Source organism: Cervus elaphus, chromosome 29, assembly GCF_910594005.1.
Source record: "Cervus elaphus chromosome 29, mCerEla1.1, whole genome shotgun sequence".
Classification (NCBI taxonomy): domain Eukaryota; kingdom Metazoa; phylum Chordata; class Mammalia; order Artiodactyla; family Cervidae; genus Cervus; species Cervus elaphus.
Genome location: NC_057843.1, coordinates 56,419,098 through 56,440,607, shown reverse-complemented (window position 1 = coordinate 56,440,607; position 21,510 = coordinate 56,419,098). Strand labels below are relative to the sequence as shown.

At 37.8% G+C, this 21,510-nt stretch overlaps 1 long non-coding RNA gene across 1 annotated transcript; it reads right to left on the bottom strand.

Annotated features, from left to right (window-relative positions):
- Positions 1–1,583: 1,583 nt before the first annotated feature.
- On the bottom strand, positions 1,584–19,124 carry LOC122686002. Its single transcript, XR_006338604.1, has 3 exons — positions 19,113–19,124; positions 18,239–18,240; positions 1,584–1,739 (listed from the first exon to the last, which is right to left on the bottom strand). It is a non-coding gene; the product is annotated as an uncharacterized LOC122686002 (long non-coding RNA).
- Between the last annotated feature and the right edge of the window lie 2,386 nt (positions 19,125–21,510).

The following is a 21,510-nucleotide window of genomic DNA, read 5'->3' as shown; positions in this document are numbered from 1 at the left end:
GGAATTATGTTTCATGGTTGTTTGTTTTTAAAAGATTCTTATTTCTTAAAACAATGAATTTGGGGAAAAGTTTTCTTTTTTTTTTTTTTGGGGAAAAGTTTTCTTAAGCAAAAGTTGGTCACTTTATGGAAACACTTATGTAATTCTAATACCTAGAATGTGCTAGAAAAATTTATTGATACCATTAAGATTGATGTATTTTCCTTTTCCTTTTGTTGGTTAAGTCTTAAAGAAATTTTCACACCAAGGTTTATGAGTGCTGTATTTGGAGGATTCTTTCATCTGCTTGGCACAGATAGAAATGTCATCTTGACCTTGTTTCTGAAGGATGTTTTAACCTCACTAATTAAGCAACCTCCATTGCTATTCAGCGAAGCTCTCTTGAGGGTGAAGGGCCTTTGATTAGGGAAATTCCCTAATTGGATAGGACCTTTCATCATGAAACAGTCATAACATGTTGATTATAGTTTTACCATTAGGAATTCCATTGCTCAACACAACTGGATTATAATAAGAATTTGATTAACCTAAGTCAATTTTAGCCTGGAGATATTTGGAACCACTGAAAAAAGATCAAGTAATCTTAGTAATCCAGGAGTCTATAGAAAGAGGATTGGCTTTTGATTCATGATAGCAAAAATAAATATTGTATAGTAGAGTCTGGGTTTGAATAAAATAGCAGTACTCCAATGATTGCTAATGCTGCTTTTCTCTCTCTCTCAAATTACGTTAAATTTTTTTACTATGAAAATATTCATGAATACACAAAAGAACTGTGTAATGAATTCCCATGTACATCATTCAGCTTCAATAATTACTATTTTTTTCAATCTTCTGTCATCAATCTTCTCCACTTTTTTGTTTGTTTTCTGGGGTCACTTAAAGAAAATTCTGCATATATTATTTCAACCATAAACACTTTAGTATTCACTCCTGTCAATCTATTTTTATGCTGTTAAAGTAACTACAAATGCTAAAACTTACATAGTGCTTTATAGTTCTAGGCTGCATTCATTAGATTATCACAAAAATTTGATATATATTATCACCAGTATTGAGCAGATTTTTTTTTAAACAGAGGTTTTGAGTGGTTAAATGACATCCTCAGGGGCAGTGGGTTTCAAACCTGGGTCTCATAAATATTTAAGTCATTTTACACTTTGTAGTAGATGTGACTATACCATGTAAAAAGTTATTCCTTGGGTATTTGACTTCAACTGCTCTGGGCAGAAGCTCCCTTCTTTTGGTCTTGTGGCACCTGTGGGCGGACCCACTGCGGAGTGTGAGCATAGCCAGAGGAGAGTGGCCTTTGGGGATGTGTATTACACATGTCTTTTTATTCAGATATTTTGACATCTGGGGCTTTGCTGACCTTCCCCCCCATTCGTGCGCGCGCGCGCGCACACACACACACACACACACACACACACCCCATGTCTTTATCCATTCCTCTGTCGATGGAATTTTAGGTTGTTTCCCTGTCTTGGCTATTGTAAATAGTGCTCTTATGAACATTGGGGTACATGTATCTTTTTGAAGTATAGTTTTCTCCGGGTATATGCCCAAGAGTGGGATTGCAGGGTCATATGGTAGTTCTGATTTTAGTTTTTTAGGGAACCTCCAAACTGTTCTCCACAGTGGCTATGCCAGTTTACATTACTACCAGCAGTATGTAGGAGGGTTCCTTTTTCTCCATACCCTTTCCAGCATTCTTTATTTGTAGACCTTTTAATGATGGCCTTGAGGGCATCTCTTTTGATTTTTCTATCTCCTAGAGTTTCTTTTGTTTTGTTTCAAGTCTATCTCACTTCCAGAAAGCTGAGAAATGGTATACCCAGAGCAACTGTTCCCTGGCCTTACAGCATAGTCTACTGTGATTTTATGAGGTTAATTCCACTTCTTCACATTCTTCATAACACCTAGCACATTTAGTATACAATTAGGTCATTCAGGGATAAGCTCCAAATTATACTTGGTTGCTTAAAGTACCTTTGCCGAAGATTTGTTGTTCAGTTGCTAAGTCGTGTCCATCCCTTTGCAACCCAATGGATTGCAACACATCAGGCTTCCCTGTCCTCTCCTGTCTCCCAGAGTTTGCTCACATTCATGTCCACTGAGTCGGTGATGCTGTCTAACCATTTCCTCTGCTGCCCTCCTCTCCTTTTGCCTTCAGTCTTTCCCAGCATCAGGGTCTTTCCCAGCGAGTCAGCTCTTCACATCAGGTGGCCAAAGTATTGTAGTTTCAGCTTTAGTATCAGTCCTTCTAATGAATATTCAAGGTTAATTTCCTTTAGGACTTGTTTAATCTCCTTGCAGTCCAAGGGACTTTCAAGAGTCTTCCCCAGCACCACAATTTGAAAGCATCAATTTGTCAGTGCTCAGTCTTTTTTATGGTCCAATTCTCACATCTGTACATGATTACTGGAAAAATCATAGCTTTGACTATATGGACCTTTGTCAGCAAAGTGATGTCTTTGCTTTTTAATATGCTGTCTAGGTTTGTCATAGCTTGCCAAAGATACCTGAAAAAAATTTTTTTTAAGATAAAAGTAATGAAATAAGAAACATAGAGGGGATATTGGTTTGGAATATGTGCAGTGTGAAGGGTCACCGCATGCACATTATTAGTCACTATTTGAAGTTTTGCAGCTTTTTAATGACACATAATGATTTCATGTCATAAAAATTGAGATTTTATATTTGTAAATGAGAATAGCTTAGAATAACTGAATATATAGACAATCCGTTCCCTATGATTATTGGTAGTAAACGGCCTCCCCAGTCCTAGGTATTTGATCATGAACTATCACTGTTTTCAGTTTGCAGTGAAGTGGGAGGTCTTGGTGGTAGCTGTGGTTTACTGGAAGCAGTTTTGCTTCCCTGGAAAGTTAAATGATGTTTTTGTACCTGTTTGTTTTTATTGGTACATGTCTTTTAAAAATTTAAAATAAAAGACTGCTTTGTAGTTAAGTCTTTATACCCTGGGATCACAAAGTTGAGTATTTCTGGAACAGATGCAATAGTACAATTCCTGTCATTTAATTTAATTGGTATATTTTAAATGTACATGTGTGTGTGTTCTGTTGCTCAGTCGTGTCTGACTCTTTGTGACCCTTTGGATTGTAGCCCACCAGGCTCCTCTGTCCATGGGATTTTTTTAGGCAAGAATACTAGAGCGGGTTATCATTTCCTCCTCCAGGGGATATTCCTGACCCTGGGATCAAACCCGTATCTCTTGCATATTCTTCATTGCAAGTGAATATTTTTTAATGTGATGAGGCATCAGGGAAGCCCATTTTAAATGTATAATAAATTAAAATGACTATGGTTAGCTGTTTGTAGTGAGAGATAGAAAATAATGTCCAAGACAAGTTTTTCCTCAAGATATGTATCATCTAATTTGAGAAAAAAATAATATCACGTACACATGAAAGTGAAAGTGTTAGTCCCTCAGTCGTTTTCGACTCTTTGTGACCCCATGGGCTGTAGCCTGCCAGGCTCCTCTAACCGTGGGATTCTCCAGGCAAGAATACTGAAGTGGGTTGCTGTGCCCTCCTCCAGGGGATCTTCCCGACCCAGGGATTGTACCTACATATCTCGTCTCCTGCATTGGCAGGCAGGTTCTTCACCACTAGTGCCACCACATGCAGAAATCTAAATGGTATTCTCATCCTTTGAAGAAGAAAGAGATTGCTGGAGCTTTAGGAGTGGGAGTGGCCTCTTGGTAAAGGGTTTAATCTCAGATAGTCCTTGAAGGACTGATAGGATTTAGATGGGTAGAAAAAAGAAAAAGGAACTCCAGGTGAGAGCAAATTCTTCCATATTGTGATTTTTAAAAAATTTTATATTTGCCAAAAGCTTTCTTACACGTCAGCTTCTTACTGCAATCTGTGAGGTGCCCAGGGCAGGTATTAATATTCACACCTGTTGAATAGGACATTTTAAACCAGAAAGTAATGAAAACTTACTAAGTTTGTCAACATAGGATGGGGGTTGGAAAATTGCAGTCAGCTGCCTGTTTTTTTTTTAAATGCCTACAACCTGAAAATGATTTTACAACTTTAATTTGTTGTATTTTAAATGGTTATATGATAACCTGTATTATGTCTTTGATTTTGCCTCTTAGCCTGTGATCAGATACAAAATAAAATACAAATTAAACCTGCAATGCCTAAACTATCAGTATTTGTGATCTTACCTTTAAGAAAAAGTGTGTTGATCACTGATTTAGGATCTTTATGATCAAATGAAATATTTTTAGTTTATTAAAATGAAATTAAGATGTGGCATTATTATAACATACTTCAGTATGGATCATTCTGTAAATATAGTTTTGTATCTGCCTTTTTTCCATCTAAATTTGTACTATGTTCTTCTTATACATTTTTTAAAAAAACATTTTTAGATGCTTGCTTGTTATTCCATTATAGAAATTTTATATAATTATTTAAATATCACCCTATATTGAACCTACAGAACACGCAGATTGCTTCTAATTTCACTCATGAGAAATGAGAAATTTCACTCATGAGAACTCAAATGAGAAATTTGAGTTCTTGCACTCAAATGTTTACATTTTTTATTGTTTAATTGGAATGAAGCCATAGAAATGGAATTACTGGCTCAAAAGTTACAAAATGAACATTTTTAAAGATTTCAAATAAAAATTGCTAAACTGTCCTCAAGAAGACTGTATAATTTATTCTTCTAATAGTGATGTATGGAAATGCCTATTTTGCGACACCGTTGGAGACTTCAGTGCTCTGTTAACCGTATAGCCAATATTATGTAGAGGGTATCTTATTTTGTTTCCTGATGATTACTTATATTTGTTTGTGTTTTTTGGCTGCACTGGTTCTTCACTGCTTTATGTGGGCTCTCCCCAGTTGTGGCCAGTGGGGGCTGCTCTTGTTGCGATGCACAGGCTTCTCACTGCAGCGGCTTCTTTTGTTGGGGAGCACGTGCTCTTAGGCACGCGGGCTCAGTAGTTGCAGCCTGTGGGCTCTAGGGCTGGCGGGCTTCAGTCAGGCTCAGTAGTTGTGGTACCTGGGCTTAGCTTCTCTGTGCATGTGGCATCCTCCTGGACCTGGGATTGAGCCTGTGTCTCTGGCATTGCAAGGCAGATTCCCATTCATTGGGTGAACAGGGAAGTCCTTTGATGATTTTTGACATTGATTTTTTAAAATATTCTTAATGGCATTTTGCATTTTTTGGTTTATTATGTGTGTGTGTGTGTGTGTTTATGTGTGGATTTTTTCCCTCCTTTTACTGTTTAAACATACATCTTATTTCATAGATTTGTACATATTCTTTAGAGATATTATAATACTAATGCTTAGTCTTTAAACAATATTTTGTACAAATTAATCCAAGTATATAATTTTATGAAGTTTTTCAGTTAAATCTCTTGAGTTTTCTTGATATACTGAGTACATATTATGTAAAAATATACATGACTTAAAATGATAAGCATACAAAGTTCTTAAACTTGAAAATCTCTGATTAAAGATAACATGTGAGACAATCATTTACCAATTCTGGAGAGTCACACAGAAAGCTCATTTTGGAACTCATCTGCTCTCAGGTGGCATTTAAGTCATGACCTGTTGATGTTTGAGAAGAAAGTGATTGTACTCAATTTCTTCCTGTGGAACTTTGTGTATATGAGATACAAGGTCCAGAAATGGATCTGAATGGAAAAAAGTCAGGTCATATCGAATAGACATAAATTCAAGCTACTCAAGTATTTTTCACTCTTTTACCACAGATACACAGTGCTACACTTCCAGATCACTGGGCTCACCGACTTCTGTTAGATTTCCAACATTAGCATGCTTCCCTTTCTGTTTGTTACTTCACAGATGTCCCTCTTTCTAATTATACTTCTATCTATAATCTCCATCATTTATGTAGTAGTTGGTAGACCGGGTAGACTTCTCAGAGTCCTACAAACTTTTATATGAGAAAAATCAGTTAATAGGAAGACATAATAAATTTACTTCATATATCCAACTTTTTTTTTTTTTTTTTTTAGCTCTCCTGGGTTTTTGTTGAGGTGCATAGGCTCTTCGTTGTGGGGCATGGACTTCCCTTGTGGGCTTCTCCTCTTGCAGAGTGCAGTCTCAGTGGGAGCAGCATGTGGGATTAGGATGTGGGATCTTAGTTCCCACACCAGGGATCAAACCCATGACCCCTGCATTGTAAAGTGGATTCTTAATCACTGAACCGCCAGGAAAGCCCCTAGCCCAATTTTACTTTAGGCCTAGTTTATTACTATGTGTAAGCCCTGTTACAGATAGAAATTCTTTCCCTCTCTCTGCCTTTCTTTGTGTCTTTCATCTGTGAATATTGTGATTATGGTCCCTTTGATCAGCTTGCTATAAATATTTGAATTTCATTTATAAGTGTTACTAAAATAAAGTGAAGAAAAAAGTGAATATAGGGTATGCTGGGGCTAATGATAAGCAACTATTAGGTTCTTACTACCGACTTTGTCTATGATACAAAAATAACTCCCATGGGTGATATAGAACTGACAAAAGGGTGATTCTACAAGAACCACAGTTTTCCTAGGTTACTGATGGTGGTGGGTTTCCATGAATGATAGACAGGTCAGATCAATTCCTTAATTAGGAGATCATTTTAGAAGGAGGCTGTGTCTCTGATTACACTGATTTGTAATAGAGGCTCCAGAGAGAGAGAGCTTCATAAGAATAGATTGTTGCCAATAGGAAGAATTTAAGACACTCACCACCTTACCCCTGCCCCACCCCCCACCCCCCCCCATTCTGGGTTGTTTCCAAAGGCCAAGATCACATTAAAGTACAGAGGCAAAAATGATCATTGAATTGAGCTTATTTTGCTGCATTTTCAATTTCTTCCTGACATAGAGGTTCTAGTACTGTGTTTCCTGGTAACTATGGCAACATCTCCATTTTCCTTGGCTCTCCTGGCACTCTCTTAGAGGATTATCTGCTTCAGTCCTTCTTGATATCTTCCATTTATATTTTACTTCCATGTCTTAAATAAACTATTCAATCAATTCAAATGTGAATTCAAAACCAGTTACATTGCATTGTTTATTGTACCCTGGTCAGTACTTCAGTAGTGTAATATATAGAGAGGTGATCAAACAGGTAAATATCTGACAGGCATGTAGACACCCTGGTGTGTCACTATTTTGCTACAATTATTTTTTTTCAAATTAATTTATTTTTATTGAAGGATAATTGCTTTACAGAATTTTGTTGTTTTCTGTCAAACCTCAACATGAATCAGCCATAGGTATACATATATCCCCTCCCTTTTGAACCTCCCTCCCATCTCCCTCCCCACCCCACCCCTCTAGGTTGATACAGGGGTTGATATGTTGATATGTTGATATGTCTGAGTTTCCTGAGCCACACAGCAAATTCCCATTGGCTGTCTATTTTACATATGGTGATGTATGTTTCTATGTTACTCTTTCCATACATCTCACCCTCTCCCCATGTCCATATGTCTATTTTCTATGTATATTTCTTCATTGTTGCCCTGTAAATAAATTCTTCAGTACCATTTTTCTAGATTCCATATATGTGCATTCAGTTCAGTTCAGTTGCTCAGTCGTGTCCGACTCTTTGTGACCCCATGAACCGCAGCATGCCTCCCTGTCCATCACCGACTGCCGGAGTCTACCCAAACCCATATCCATTGAGTCAGTGATGCCATCCAACCATCTCATCCTCTCTCATCCCCTTCTCCTCCTGCCCTCAATCTTTCCCAGCATCAGGGTCTTTTCAAACGAGTCAACTCTTCACATCAGGTGGCCAAAGTATTGGAGTTTCAGCTTCAACATAAGTCCTTCCAATGAACACCCAAGACTGATCTGCTTTGGGATGGACTGGTTGGATCTCCTTGCAGTCCAAGGGACTCTCAAGAGTCTTCTCTAACACCACAGTTCAATGCATTAGAATATGGTATTTATCTTTCTGTTTCTGACGCACTTCACTCTGTATAATAGGTTCTAGGTTATCCACCTCATTAGAACTGACTCAAATGTGTCCCTTTTTGTGACCGAGTAATATTCCCCCTAAGATCAGGAACAAGACAAGGGGGTCCACTTTCACCACTATTATTCAACATAGTTCTGGAAGTCCTAGTTACAGCAATCAGAGAAGAAAATGAAATAAAATGATTGGAAAAGAAGAAGTAAAGCTCTCACTGTTTGCAGATGACATGATACTGTACGTAGAAAACCCTAAAGATGATATCAGAAAATTACTAGAGCTAATCAGTGAATTTAGCAAAGTTGTAGGACACAAAATCAATACACAGAAATCAATTGCATTTCTATATACTAACAATGAAAAATCAGAAAGAGAAATTAAGGAAGCAGTCCATTCACCACTGCAACAAAAAGAATTAAATATCTAGGAATAAACTCACCTAAGGAGGCAAAAGAACTGTACACAGAAAATTGTAAGACTACTAATGAAAGAAATCAAAGATGACATAAACAGATGGAGAGATATTCCGTGTTCCTGGGTAGGAAGAATCAGTACTGTGAAAATGATTATACTACCAAACACAATCTACAGATTCAATGTGATTCCTATCAAATTACCAATGGCATTTTTTCACAGAACTAGAACAAAAAATTTCACATTTCATATGGAAACACAAAAGACCCTGAACAGCCAAAGCAGTCTTGAGAAAGAAAAATGGAGCTGGAGGAATCAACCTTCCTGACCTCAGATTATACTACAAAGCTACAGTCATCAAGACAGTATGGTATTGACACAAAAACAGAAATATAGACCAATGGAACAAGATAGAAAGCCCAGAAATAAACCCATGTACCTATGGGTATGTCATTTTCACAGTATTGATTCTTCCTACCCACGAACATGGAATATCTCTCCATCTGTTTATGTCATCTTTGATTTCTTTCATTAGTGTCCTATAATTTTCTTAGGTGGAATGCTTTCAGTTTTTCACCACTGAGAATAATGTTTGCTGTAGGCTTATCATATATGGCCTTTAGAATGTTGAAGTAGGTTTTTTCTATGCCAATTTTTTGAAGAGTTTTAACCATAAATAAGTGCTGAATTTTGTCAAAGGCTTTTTCTGCATCTATTGAGATTATCATATGGTTTTTATCTTTCAGTGTTAATATGGTATATCACATTGATTTATTTGTGTATATTGAAGAATCCTTGCATCCCTGGAATAAACCCAACTGTATCATGGTGTATGAGCTTTTTGATGTGTTGCTAAATTCTGTTAGCTAAAATTTTGTTGAGGAGTTTTGCATCTATGTTCATCAGTGATATTGGCATGTAGTTTTCTTTTTTTGTGTGTTGCCTTTGTTTGGTTTTGGTATCAGGGTGATGGTGGCCTCGTAGAATGAATTTGAAAGTGTTCCTTTGAAATTTTTGTAAGAGTTTTAGAAGGATAGGCATTAGCTCTTCTCTAAATGTTTGCTAGAATTCTCCTGTGAAGCCATCTAGTCCTGGGCTTTTTTTTTTTTTTTTTTGGGAGATTTTTGAGCACAGCTTCAATTTCAGTGCTTGTAACTGGGTTGTTCCTAATTTCTATTTCTTTTTGGTTCTGTCTTGGAAGATTGAACTTTTCTAACAATCTGTCCGTTACTTCCAGGTTATCTATTTTATTGCCATATAGTTGTTCATAATAGTCTCTTATAATCCTTTGTATTTCTGCATTGTCTGTTTTAACCTCTCTTTTTTCATTTCTAATTTTGTTGATTTGATTTTTCTCTTTCTTTCTTGATGAGTTTAGTAAAGTTTTGTCAATTATGTCTATCTTCTCAAAGAACCAGCTTTTATTTTTATGAATGTTTACTGTTGTTTCTTTCATTTCTTTTTCATTTATTTCTGCTTGGATCTTTATGATTTTTTTCCTTCTATTAATTTTGTTTTTTTTGTTGTTCTTTTTCCAGTTGTTTTAGGTGTAAAGTTAGGTTGTCTTTTTGATGTTTTTCTTATTTCTTGAGGTAGGATTGTATTGCTATAAACTTCCCTCTTAGAACTGCTTTTGCTGCATCCCATAGGTTTTGAGTTGTTATGGTTTCATTGTCATTTGTTTCTAGAAATTTTTTGATTTCCCTTCTGATTTCTTCAGTAACCTGTTGGTTATTTAGAAACGGGTTGTTTAGTCTCCATGTGTTTTTGTTTCTTACAGTTTTTTTCTTGTGACTGATATCTAGTCTTATTGCATTGTGGTCAGAGAAGATGCTTGATATGATTTCAGTTTTCTTAAATTTACTGAGGTTTGATTTGTGACCCAAGATGTGGTCTATCCTGGAGAATATTCCATGTGCACCTGAGGTGAAGGTGTATTCTTGTGCATTTGGATGGAATGTCCTGAAGATATCAATGAGATCCATCTCATCTAATGTATCATTTAAGACTTGTGTTTCCTTATTAATTTTCTGTCTTGATGATCTGTCTATTGATGTGTGTGGGGTGTTCAAGTCTCCTACTATTATCGTCTTACCGTCAATTTCTCCTTTTATGTCTGTTAGTGTTTGTTTTATGTATTGAGGTGCTCCTATGTTGGGTGCATAGTTAGTTAGTTAGTTCAGTCGCTCAGTCGTGTCCGACTCTTTGTGATCCTATGAATCGCAGCACGCCAGGCCTCCCTGTCCAACACAAACCCCCGGAGTCTACTCAGACTCATGCCCATCGAGTCAGTGATGCCATAGCCATCTCATCCTCTGTCGTCCCCTTCTCCTCCTGCCCCCAATCTCTCCCAGCATCAGGGTCTTTTCCAATGAGTCAACTCTTCGCATGAGGTGGCCAAAGTATTGAAGTTTCAGTTTCAGCATCAGTTTTATGTATTGAGGTGCTCTATGTTGGGTGTATAGATATTTACAATTGTTATGTCTTCCTCTTGGATTGATCCCCTGATAATTATGTAGCATCCTTCCTTATCTCTTGGATTCTTCTTTATTTTAAGGTCTATTTTGTCTGATATGAGGATTGCTGCTCCAGCTTTCTTTTGCTTTCCATTTGCATAGAATATATTTTTCTGTCCACTCACTTTCGGTCTATATGTGTCTTTAGGTCTGAAGTGGGTTTCTTGTAGATAGCATATGTATGGGTCTTGCTTTGTATCCATTCAGTCAGTCTGTGTCTTTTGGTTGGAGCATTTAATCCATTTACATTTAAAGTAATTATTTTTTTATATATATATATATATATATTTTTTTTTTTCCTATTGCCATTTTCTTAATTGTTTTGGGTTGATTTTGTAGATCTTTTTTCTTCTATTTTATTTCTTGACTATATGAGTCCCTGTAACATTTGTTGTAAAGCTGGTTTGGTGGTACTGAATTCTCTTAAGTTTTGCTTGTCTGAAAAACTTTTTATTTCTCCACCAATTTTGAATGAGATCCTTGCCAGGTACAGTAATCTTGGTTGTAGATTTTTCCCTTTCAGTACTTTAAATATATCCTGCCATTCCCTTCTGGCCTGCAGAGTTTCTGCTGAAAGATCAGCTATTAAGCATATGGGGTTCCCTTGTATGTTACTTGTTGCTTCTCCCTTGCTGCTTTTAATATTCTTTCTTTGTGTTTAGTCTTTGTTAGTTTGATTAGTGTGTGTCTTGGCATGTTTCTCCTTGGGTGTATCCTGTATGGGACTCTTTGTGCCTCTTGGACTTGACTGACTATTTCCTTTTCCATGTTGGGGAAATTTTCAACTCTAATCTCTTCAAAAATTTTCTCATATCCTTTCTTTTTCTCTTCTTCTTCTGGGACCCCTATAATTCGAATGTTGGTGCATTTGATATTGTGCCAGAGGTCTCTGAGACTATCCTCAGTTCTTTTCATCCCTCTTACTTTATTCTGCTCTGCAGAAGTTATTTCCACCATTTTATCTTCCAGCTCACTAATTTGTCCTTCTGTTTCAGGTATTCTGCTATTGATTCCTTCTAGAGCATTTTTAATTTCAGTAATTGTGTTGTTTGTCTCTGTTTGTTTATTCTTTAATTCTTCTAGGTCCTTGTTAACTGATTCTGGCATTTTCTCCAATTTGGTTTCAAGGTTTTTGATCATCTTTTCTATCATTTTTCTTAATTCTTTTTCAGGGACTTTGCCTCTCTCCTCTTCATTTCTTTGGGCTTCTGTGTTTCTAGTTTGTTCCTTCATTTGTGTAGTATTTCTCTCCCTTTCATTATTTTTTTTTAAAGTTATTGTGTTTGAGGTCTCCTTTTCCCAGGCTTCAGGGAAAGGTGAATTCTTTCCTTAAAGAAGGTGGAATTCTGTCTTCCTTTTGGTTTCTGCCCTCCTATGATTTGTTCAGTGGTTTCTGTGAGCTTCATATAGGGTGAGATTTGTGCTGAGTTTTTGTTCGTTTTTCCTCTGATGGGCAAGGCTGAGTGAGGTGGTACTCCTGTCTGCTGATGATTGGGTTTGTATTTTTGTTTTGTTTGTTGTTTAGATGAGGCGTCCTGCACAGAGAGCTACTGGTGGTTGGGTGATTCAGGGTCTTGTATTCAAATGGTCTCCTTTGTGTGAGTTCTCACTATTTGATACTCACTAGGGTTAAAAAAAGAGAAAAGAAAAGAAAAAAAAAAAACCCGAAGAAGGAAAAAGGAAAAGAAAAGGAAAACTCCACAGAACTGCAAAAGGACAACGTAGAGGCAAAGGTTTATAAAAACAATAAAAAGCGTAACTGAATATACACATATACATTTACACCCATAATCAAAATCAAACAGTCCAACAAAAATAAAGTACACTAGATTGACTGGCAAACAAAGGAAACCAAAAATTATATCTATCCGAACAAAGCTAATTAAAGCACAAACTGGAAAACAAAACTAAAGCAAGATGCCAATTGGGGAATAAAGCAATGAAAATAAAACTAACAAATATGTTGAGAGGAAAGGAGAGAAATAATAGATATGTAAAGTTAAATAGAGGTAGATAATGAAGATTTACATATGTTAAAGATTAACTGCAAGGGGAAAAGAACAGTAGGAAAAGCAAACAAAGGAATAAATGTAGAAAAAATAAAAAAATTAAATTTAAAAAAAGAGAAAAAAAGAGGAAAACGCCACAGAATTGCAAAAGCCCAATATACAGGCAGAGGTTTATGACAATTAAAAATGTGACTGAGGAAGGAAAAAACAGAACTCAAAAGCTTAATTGGATTTCTTAGTGCCAATAAAATTGACAACTACTACTGCTGCTGCTAAGTCATTTCAGTCATGTCCGACTCTGTGCGATCCCGTAGACAGCAGCCCACCAGGCTCCTCCATCTCTGGGATTCTCCAGGCAAGAACATTGGAGTGGGTTGCCATTTCCTTCTCCACTGCATGAAAGTGAAAATTGAAAGTGAAGTCGCTCAGTCATGTCCGACTCTTAGCGACCCCATGGACTGCAGCCTACCAGGCTCCTCCGTCCATGGGATTTTCCAGGCAAGAGTACTGGAGGACAACTACAACAGAGAGGGGTAAAAAGGAAAACAAAACAAAATCGAAAAGAATCTACAGAATAAGTAAAAAAATAATAATAAATGTTTTTCTTGAGTCACTGCTGTCAGAGTCCTTTCCTTCGCTGGTAGTCACAGTCCACCTCACCTCCCTAGGATGCCCTCCAACACTGTGCTGGTCTCTGGACCTGCTGTGGGGGCAGCTCAGATTCTAGTCTGGTCCTGCTCCTGTGTGTTCTTGCCTCCAATGTCCACAGCTATCAGAGCTAGTGCGTTTCCTCTTGTGGGAGCTCTCAGGGGCCTTTTGTATATTCCATAGACACACAGTCTGCCCAGTTGATCGTGTGGATTTAATCTGCAGCTTGTGCAGCTGGTGGGAAGGTTTGGGGTCTTCTTCCTTAGCCACACGGCCCCTGGGTTTCAGTTGTGGTTTTATTCCCACCTCTGCATGTGGGTCGTTCAGCTCCTGAGGCTGCCCTGAAGGACTTGGGTTTGCCCCGTGAGGGCCAGGGGTGGAGGCCATGCAGCTGCTTGGGCCACAGGGGTTCTGGCAGCAAAGGTACTTAGGGGGTTTGGTGGCTAGGGCAGCAGGAAATATAGTGCTCTAGAAGGGAATGGCAACCTGTATTGGCCAATACGCTCCAGTGTTCTTGCCTGGAGAACCCCCTCTCTTGCAGAGAAGCCTGGCAAGTCACACAGTCTTTGCGACACAGGGTCGCAAAGAGTCAGACACGACCAAAGTGACCCTGAGTGCATAGATGCAAGACTTTTTGCCTGTGGCAGCTCTGTTCCGGTGTGAGTTGAACATGAAGGTGGTGCATCTGCTTGGCTTGTGGGGACCCTGGTGGCGCCAAGTGTGCAGGGACATGGACTGCCTTTGCACAAGAGTTATGGCCCTATCAGAGTCTTTTTTTTGAGTTTCTTGTAGCTGGTGATCAGAAAGCCCCTTTGGCCAGTCTTTCTCTCTCCGTAGCTCCGCCCGTTTAGGCATTTAGAGGGATCCCTTGCCTGGAGTCCTTCTTTGTTGTTTGGCGCATCAGTCTCTTAAAGGAGCACTCTGGGTGTGGTCCTACTCTGTAGTTCAGTGCATCTGGTGTTTGATGGGCCAGCCTCTCTATTGTTCAGCTCTGGATGCTGGTGTGTGTGGGGAGCGAGAGGCTATGGTCATGGCTCCATCCCCTATGCATGACTCAGCAGTATCTCCTTGCTTCCATGGCTGCCTGATTTCCTCCACCAGCATTTCCCACCAGGACCTCCTCCCTCACATCCCCTCAACCCGTCTCTCCACAGTCAACAGCAGTGCTTGCTCTGGGATTGCTCCACAATCCCGAAACTCCAGCTCCCAGCAGCTGCACCTTCCAGGAGACCGGCGTTCCTGTCCAGGGTATGTGTGGCTGCGGCAAGGACTGTCTGATTCCCATTCCTTTTAGGCTGCCACAGATCAGCTGTTTCACTCTCAGCCTTCAGTGTTTCTCCTCTGACTCAGACAGTTGCCCCGCTGTGGGGATCGGACCCCTGCTTCACTTCCCCCACTGCTGAGGGCAGGTCCAGTCCTGCTAACACTCCTGTTTCCCCCCCTAGTTCCTTCATCCTACTGAGTTTTGCATGGTTCTTTATGTTCTTTTCCGCTGGTCAGGTCCTCCTGTCCGCTCTCAGCTGGTGTTCTGTGTGCGTTTCTGTGTCTGAAGTGACGTATTCCTGATGTATCCACGTCCACCTAGTCCTCTGCCATCCTCTTCTCCTACTACAAGTCTTTGAACAATGGTATCTCTTGAGGAGAGCCTGGATAATTTTAGCAGGATTTACTCAATTATGAGAAAAAAAAAAAGTTCTATTCTCAAAGTTATAATGATGGGAACTTCCGATGGTGGTTGAATGATTTGAGAAAAACATGTTAGAGAAATATAAAACCTGTCCTTACATTGCATTTCTCACATAAGTGAATTTGTTTTCATGAAAATATGAGACACCATTCGTGTGCTCATGAAAACACTCAGTAAAAACCTCATTATTATTAAACACACATGAAAATGAAAACACTAACAATTATCTTGATTTATCTACTATTACTGATTTTCTAAGCATCTTAAAATGAAACTTTGACATCTTTAGATCTTTGCCCCTGTAATTTTTACTTTTTTACTTGATTTTTATGGTCTAGAAATTGTATTAGGTGTAGTCATTGTGTGTGTTTCTGAATGTTCCATTTGTAGCCTCTGTCTGGTTGGAAGGGCAGGATCAGAAGGTGAAGAAGGATGGGGTGGTGGGGTTGGTGGATATGTAGGGGCTTCCCTCATAGCTCAATTGGTGAAGAATCTGCCTGCAATGCAGGAGACCCTGATTCAATTCCTTCGTCGGAAAGATCCCCCGGAGAAGGGATAGGCTACCCACTCCAGTATTCTTGGACTTTGTGGCTCAGCTGGGAAAGAATCCTCCTGCAATGTGGGACACCTGGGTTCGATGCCTGTGTTGGGAAGATCCCCTGGAGAAGGGAAAGGCTACCCACTCTAGTATTCTGGCCTGGAGAATTCCATGGACTGTATAGTGCAGGGGGTTATGAAGAGTTGGACGCAACTAAGTGACTTTGACTTTCAGGGGTAAGGTAAATTTGAGGGTTGATTTTTTGTAAACTTCATAAAACGTACATTTCACAATCTACTCTAATAAACTATTATTAGATAGTCCTCTTTCGTCCTCTTTCTCTTTTCCAGGGCTTGGTCTTTGAATAATTATTGTCATATTAGTTTGGAATGTGTAAAACTCAGTTCCTGCAAGAATGTGGTCACCTTGGATGTAGTTAAAAAACTTTGGAAAAATTGTAGACAGTAAGAGAATGTTGAAGTTGTCCACCCGTATCTCTTTCAGCCCTAAATGCCTTCATGAAGTGAAGAGGAAGCTTGCTATTAGATGTGCATTGATTTGTGCTTCCTTGTAAATCCTTGCCATCATTTCCATTTTATTCAGGGAGTTCTGGCAATCATTAAATATTTCCCAGAAAATAGCTTCTGGTAACTTCTTCTAAAGCTAAACCAAGGTGACTTGTAGCAGACTGCTATGGCCTCCCCTCCCTTGGTCCCAGCTCCTGTTGGCTTCCTTCCTGGGCTCCTCATGTCATATGCACAGGCCTACAGATGCTTAGGAGAAACCCAGTGCTGGGATGGGGTTGGGGGTCAGTTAATTTTGTCAACAAATAAATGTATGGAGGCCCTGAAAAAAAAAAAAAGGACAAAAAGGAAAAAGAGAGAGAAAAAAGACTAAAGGAAGTCTTCATGACTTCTCAAATGTACTTAGGAATTCATTAAAAAGTTCAGAAAAAAAAATTTGGAAAACTTGAATGAAATGCCTTTCAGTTGTTTTGGCCTCTGTCCTTAGAACACCATTTACTAGAATTATACAAGCTAAGGAAAGAAAAACATTTAGGAGTTACCAGAGATGAAGTTACCCATTTCAAGAGTCTCTGTATTTCAAAAATTATTTTATTAGGTCTAGTGCACTTTGTGAAATCTGAGTTCTTTGAATGAAATCTAAGGTTTTTATAGTAATCTTTCATGAAATGGGGGGATCCATAGAAAAACTGCGGCATACATAGAACAAATATTTGTATATGGGGCCCTGGAAATGTTTAGGTTTCAAAACAAAATTTGAAATAGTTTGAGGAAATTCCTTTTGCCAATTGTAAATATAAAGATTAATAATTTGTTTATTACTGGGAGACATGAATTGGGAGCATAAAAGACATAATGAAATCTACATTGTTTTAAAAAATCATCTTCAAAGGTATTGCATTCTCAACAAATGCATTGGTGGACAAGAATTCTATCTTATTGTATGGTGCAAATGTGACCTGTTACTTTCTTTTTAAAACTAACTTTCATATTATTTTCTCATCTTCTTTAACATTAATGAGTTGCAAATTAGGGAATACATAGAACAACATAGAAATCCTGATTCTGTATATCCAGTTACTATATTAGTTTAAAAAAAAATGAGCGTCTTAGTTCATTGCTAAGCTGAGGCTCTTGGATTTTGGTGAAAAGAACCTTATTTGAATACCTCAGCCTTTGTATTCTGAATTATATAATCCTTTCCAAAGGAATAGGGATGATTTTAGAATTTTATAGATCTCTTTCTGACTGATATAGTTTGTCTCATTTTGTACTTCTGGGAATAGGAGCTTTAATCTTTTTTGGTCTAAAATATGGGATTAATATTTTAACATCTTTTCATGTTATAGAATTGGGAACAACTTTCATGTCACACAGAAATGTACATTTCTCCATTATTTTTGTGTGAATATAAATGTATCTCTGATCTAACAATGTACACATTGCATTCTCTAGAGCTAAAAGTCATTTTTGAGTTTTGAAATAAAATATAGGCTTCCCTAGGAAAAAATTCATTGTGGTCTTAGAACATAATCTGCCTATTGTTAGAATACAAGTTTGGGAAAAAGTTGTGTGTGTCCTGAGCAGTTCTAAAATAAATAGGAGTTGCTAACAAGGAAATATTGATATAATTATCATTCCAAATTTACCAATATTAAAATGAACACAACCACCTAATAGTTGTTTACAATTATTTATAATTTATAAATACTGCCTGCTTTCAAAAAGGCTTTGAGACATTTTATAGTTACACATACACACACACACATACACACACACATGTATATACAGCTGAACAATTCAAAATTAAACTAAGAATGTTTTTGATCAGAAACCAGCTAGAGAAAGAGCAGCAATGGAATTGAGGTCAAACTCTTTAAGTCCTGCATTTTAGCTCTAAATGTAAATTGAAACCACTGGCAGGGAAACAAGATGGGAAATATTATACCATGAAACCATGGTCCTTTTTGCCTTCTAATAGGAGGCTTGGCAATTCTTCATTAAAGGGAAAATTAATACATTCTAAGCACAATTTATCATTCTTCTGTATTGCTGAGGAACAGAAAAACTTACCAACCAGACAAAATTGCACAAGATTCTGATTAGTTGGTATTTTCTTATTTTTAAAAATGTTAAGTAAAATATCATTAATAGAATTTCTGCATTCTGCTTTTATCCTATTACCATTCCCTTGTGATGACTTTAATTCTCCTGTAAGTTGAATTATTCTGTTTTTATTGGGTTTGAAGAATTTTTAGAAGCACTGATACTACCTTCAGGGTAGAATGGTTTGAAATTAAGAAAGTTCTGTGCCACTGCATTTCTTCATATATAACAGTGTTAGCAAACTTTCTCTGTAAAGGGACAGAGAATAAATATTTTAGGCTATGCAGGTCATACGTGTCTGTTGCAGCCACTCAATCGTGTTTCTATAGCGTGAAAGTGAATGGGTGTGACTGTGTTCCAAAAAAACTTTATGGACAGTGATTCTCTCACACAGCAGGGCCTAATGCCCTTTCCTTTGGAACATAGCTGGTCTTTAACTTCAGACATTCTCACTATTCCTTCACTTATGTGACAGGTTTTAAAAATATATCTGTTATTCTCAAGTTTGATGGCATCTCTCTCCTTTGAAAAACCTAAAGTACAAGTCAAAGTTACCTTAAAGACTTTTCATGCATTTATCATGCTTAGAATCCAGGTTCAACTGTATCTCTGCCACAAATCTATGGCCTTGTCTTTCCTTTTTTATATTGAAGATTGTCCATTTTTGTGGCTGTACTATCACTTCTGACCTGTGCAAAATAAAAGAAGCTTACAAAAGAGTCATAGTATTTCACATGTCTGCCCTATCTGCTCATGTTTTCAGGAAAATAGAATTTCTAGCAACAAAGACTTTGAAAATATACTTAAATAAGCCTATTTAAAAATTTCCCAATTAAAGTAAGACATAAATTCTTTTCAAATTTAGATGGAGATAATCAAGGGGTAATTGCATATGAAATTTTGGCATTTCATACAAAAACAATGCATTTTGCATCCATCTCTGCCCCATCTACCCCTCTAAATAATGATAAAGTAAAAAAGTATGAAAAAAAAAAAAGTATGTTTTAAGTATTTATATTTCCTTGTTTTTATCATTTGTTTGTAATGCATTTAAATTTTTACTTGACATTACTATGGTACATTGCAATCTACTTTTCTTCCGTCACTTATTATGAGAGAAGAATAAGTTGGATGACTCTGGAAGGAATATTTTCTCTCTTTTAATTCAGATATTTAATTGTATCTACTCTGGGTTTCTGTGTACTACAACAATGTCAGATGTGTTGATTTCAGCAGGACCTGTCAGGGCATTGTAGTGGCTTCTGGGTAGCCCATGTTTTCCATAGGGTCTTTTCACAAATTGCAGACAATGCTACAGCCTTAGACTTACGTCACTGTAGAGTATATTTCATGCCAAGGAGATGGTTGTGCGCTGCTTTTAGCTGTTTCTGGATGCTAAAATAGAAAAGAAGTGCCTCTTGTTTCTTTTTTCCTCCTCTCTTTTCTCTAATTCTTCAAAATATAAGAGACAGATTATGTAAGCTTGGCCTTCCCCTGAGGATATTGCTGGGAATATTCAAAAGCATTCCTTAGGACCTTGTGAAGTACTTTAAACAGTTAAAAATACAAAAAACAATCCAATAGGATTCCTTTAGGAATCTTTTTTATAAGCTGAAGAATCCTTTAAAAATTCCTCTATTCCTCAATAGAACAGACTAGAAAGTCCAGAAATAAACTGAAATACATACAAGAATTTAGTACATGGTAAAGGTGGTATCTAAATCTGAGGGGAAGAGGTTGTTACATAAATGGTGTTGAGATAACTAAGTAGAAATTCAGGACAAAATAAAGCTGAATCTGTCAGCTCACACCTGACCCAAAATAAATTCCAGATGAATCAGAACTTTAAAATGACAAATAAAACCGTGAAAAAGACTAGAAATAAAAAAGCATTCTGTGGCCTGAGCTGACAGTACATGCTACACAATGTCCTTGTAAGGTCACAGTGAAACTGTGGAAACTTTGGTAGGAAAAGCAGGATCCAACTCTTCCCCTGAGGCTGGGAAATGATTTGGTTAGGCAGAAGGGAAAAAAGCTAAAGGATGTTTGATATTTACATTTTGTCACAATGATGAGCTATTAAGTTAGTCATGCAATCAAGTGTGGCATATCTGGAGAACAGTAGGAACCCTGATTGAGACTAAAGGGAGAAATGTTTGTATATATAAGGTGAGATCAGATTGTAGATTTTGGACGTCCGAACAGAGTTTACCTTTCATTCTCTTTTTTATTGGGGCATCTCTAGGGGTTGATGAACTAGGGTGAAGGTTTTGTCAGCCTCAGGACTGACATTTTTGACCAGATTATTTGTTTCATTGTGGGTGGCTGGGCCTGTGTATCATAGGATATTTACCAGCATCCCTGGCCTCTAATGGATGGTAGTGGCATCTCCCACTTTTCAAATTGTGAAACTAAAAATTGTTATTGCCAAATGTCTTCTAGGGAAAAAAATTACCACTGGTTGAGAAACACTAAGCTCCAAAATGATAGAACAATTAGTGTTTAAGAAGGACTGTCCAGCTGTGGTTATATAGAATAAACTGGAGTTTCTTAGGACAGGAGCCTGAGAGAATGTATTCAGAGGCTAGGTATGGTATATTATTGGGCTTCCTAGGTGGTTCAGTGGTAAAGAATCTGCCTGCCAATGCAGGAGATGTGGGTTCAATCCCCAGGAAAAGGAAATGGCAACCCACTCCAGTATTTTTGCCTGGGTAATCCCATGGACAGAGGATCCTGGTGGGCTACAGTCCATGGGGTCATAAAGAGTTGGACACAACTTAGTGACTAAATAACAACCATGGTATATTGTTATAGTAAGGGCCTCCAATAAAGTACATCTCCCTGTGTTCATGATCTTGTATAATCCCCTCCCCCATTGACTTAGGGCTTGGCCATGTGACTTGCTTTGATCAATGGAATATTAACAAATATGATAGATGCTGAGGCTTGAAAAGCATTTGTGCACTACTACTAAACCTCTTGAAACATTGCCACTATGTGACAAAGTCAGTGTGAGCCTCCTGAAGACACAGGTCCAGCTAACAGCCAGCACCAGCTTCTAAACGTATGAGTGAGGCACT